Genomic DNA, 3,254 nt, shown 5'->3' with positions numbered 1-3,254 from the left:
TTCATAATTAATTAAGTATGTGTTTTGGTAATTTTTTTTGTTTTCTGATTACCTCCAGCAAGGTGTGATCAGGATGTGGTCTTCCCTTTTTACTCTCCTTATTGCTTAACTCAGAGTAACATTTTTTGGGCCTCAGTTGGGCCTGGGTCTCAGCGGCGGGCCGTTTGGGCCTCGGCAGGTGGGTTGAGCCTAGGGCGGGCGGTTTGGGACTCTGAGGGCCTGGGCGTCAGCGACCGGGCTGCAGGAGGGTTGGTCCTTGGGCGGGTGGTTTGGTCCTCAGGTGGGCGGTTTGGGCCTCCAGGAGCCTGGGTATCAGCAGCTGGACATCGGGCGGCTTGGGCCTCAGCGGGTAGTTTGGGCGGATTGGGCCTCAGGGGGCCTGTGCCTCGGGGACCGGGCTGAGGGCGGGTTGGGTCTCAGGGGCACTGGGCCTTGGGTACCAGGATATGCGGTGGATTGGGCCTCAGCGACCTGGCTACACGGCGGTCGCGGGTAGGCTATTTTGGCTTTGGTTGGGCCTGGGCCTTTGTGACCAGTCTGTGGGCGGGTTGGGCCTCAGGGCAGGCAGGCCTTGGCCTCAGTGGGAGTGTCTGGGCCTTGGGAGGGCCTTGGCCTCAGTGGGCGGGCCTGTGCCTTGGACGTTTCTGAGCCTCGGCGGCTTGGCAGAGGACTGGTCTAGGTTGGGGCAGTAGAGGGCTGGGGTTAGTGGCTATAGGGAGGTATTGTCCATATCTGATGACGTAAAAAAAATGCCTCTCTCAGTCTCTCTGGACCGTGGGTACCCCGAATTTCCTGATATCTGCGCCAATATCCCTCTCTATTTGTTCGGCTTTGTTAGTTTATGCTTCCTTTTCTCTGGAAATGTAGCCTTCTAAGTGGGGTTGCTCTAGCCCTGCATTCCAAGGTCTGCAGGGGGCAGAGGTACTTGCAAGCAGGAGCCGCGTGCAGGCAGGCAAAAGCTTAAAATGCCTGTAATTCCTCAGCAATTTGATCTTTTAAAAAAACGAGTTCAGAATGTTGAGATATAAGATCTTATGTTTGTTCAAAGGCTGTCTGTCTGCTAGACAGAGGTTTCCTATGTACGATTCTGCCCCTTTTCCCTGGAGTCCTACCTGAGCTGCCTGGTCCGGGAAGCGCTGCCCTCTGCACTCTCCCATGAACTTTTTGAAGCCCCCATGTACACGAATGAAGGTTAGTCAAAAAATATTGCTGCTATAGAGTTTCAGAGTCCTTGTGTGGTGCTGTAGGTTAAAGCGCCAGACAGTAAAGCCGTTTTAACTGCAAGGTTGGTGGTTCAAACTCACCAGCTACTCCTCAGAAACCCTTAACAGGATTGTTGTGGGTAGGAATTGACTTGAATGCACTTAACAACAACAACAATAGAGTTTCAGTTCATACCTGCACAGGTTTCTACAAACATGTCTGAACATATCTCTGGCATCAGTGGATAGCTGCAGACAAGTTCTCTCACTAATAAAATACACTTTCCCGTCATTTCATTAGGTTGCCTTCAAAAAAAAAAGGATACTTTTTGAACCATGAACCATGGGAAAAATGATTTTGAGGTCTGGGCTGATATCAAATTTCTAACAACACTGAAGTGTGAATTTTCACAAATTACTGAAACTTTTACAGGAATGCTGCCCCCTATATAAAACAACAGTTTTTTAGATGGAGCACGTGTTTTAAGGAAGGTTGTCGGTAAGACATTAAAGATGAACCAAGAAAGGGAAGAACCTTCACAAATGATGAAACTGAATCTGAAGTCCAGAAACTGATGGAAGAAGACTGTAGAATTAGCATTGATGTGATAGCTACTGATGCTGGGATTGCAGATGGTTGGGCAGTTTCAATTTTTAGCAAACATGTTGGCCACAGCAAGCTTTGGACTTAATGGATGCCAAAGGCATTGCATGAAGATCAGCTAGCTCAAATAACTAATCTACCCCACAGTCTTTTAAGCAAGATCAAAGCTAATCAAGATGGTTTTATGGAACAAATCACAACAAGGGATGAATTTTGGACTTACCAATACAATCCAGAGAGCAAGGCCCAGCCAAAATAGTGACTTTCAAGAAGTTATATGGGGACAATTAAATTCAAGGCAGATAGTTCAACTCAGAAGTTGATAGAGACAGTATTTTTGAAGTCCAAAAACCTTGATAAAATTTTCTCAAAGGACACAGGACAATCATGGAAGCTTCTTAGGAAGACAGTTTCAGAAAATTGAAAACTGCATTGGTGAGAAAAAGACCAAGAAAGTTGCACCAAGGGAATGTTTTTCCCCTATCACAGCTCTGGTAGCGTAGTGGTTACGAATCGGCCTGTGAACCGCAAGGTCAGCAATTTGAAACTACCAGCTGCTCTGTGGGAGAAAGATGAGGTTTTCTGCTCCCGCAAAGATTTACAGCCTTGGAAACCCTCTTCAGGGTTGCTATGGGTCAGAACCGACTTGATGGCACTTAACAACAACAACAATCACAGTAATGCAGCTGTTCATTCTTTGAGGACTGTCCTATGAGAATTTCATTGGGAAACCTTAACCCACCAAACCAACAGCCCTGATTTTACCCCTTCAGACTTCTTATTGTTAAAAAATATTTTATTGTGAATTGAGTGAAGGTTTTACAGACAAGATCATAAAGTCATACCCTTTGCTTCATCTCAATGATTCTGATGTCCTCTATGCAACAGTAATTATCCGGCTTCCTCTCTGTGGTATTTAGTTCCATTCCACCCACCTTCCCATTCCTTTTCAACTTTGTCCTTTGGTAAATGTTTCCCTTTTGATTCTGAATGACTGACCTTTCCATGATGAGTACCCCTCAGTAGTATTGTCGTCCCCCTTCCCTCTCCTCATCCCATGTACCTATGCACTGCTTGGCTGAAAACTGGGTCACTAGGGTGAGTTCCATTCCAGACCTGAAGGCTGGCCAAGGACCAAGTTTCAGGTTCCTCCAGTCTCTTTCTGGCCAGTAAGCCTGTTCTTTTATTATTTTTATTATTAATAATTCTGAGTTTTGTTTCACATTTTTCCTCACTCCACTGTATCCATGACCTACAAATGTGATCCCTTTCAGAGTTCAGGCTTCTTCTTCTGTTTTTTTTTGGAGGGGGGAGCTTCTTTTTGATCCGCAAACTGAAAGAACATTTCAAAGGAGCACAATTTGAGTCCCTTGAGGATGTCAAAACTGCCCTTTTGACGTACAAATGGAAGAGTGCAGGATTCTTTGGAGGAAGATTGGTGATGGAAA

This window comes from Chrysochloris asiatica, unplaced genomic scaffold (genome assembly GCF_000296735.1).
Source record: "Chrysochloris asiatica unplaced genomic scaffold, ChrAsi1.0 scaffold00166, whole genome shotgun sequence".
Taxonomy (NCBI): Eukaryota; Metazoa; Chordata; class Mammalia; order Afrosoricida; family Chrysochloridae; genus Chrysochloris; species Chrysochloris asiatica.
Note: the sequence above shows the minus strand (reverse complement) of the source record.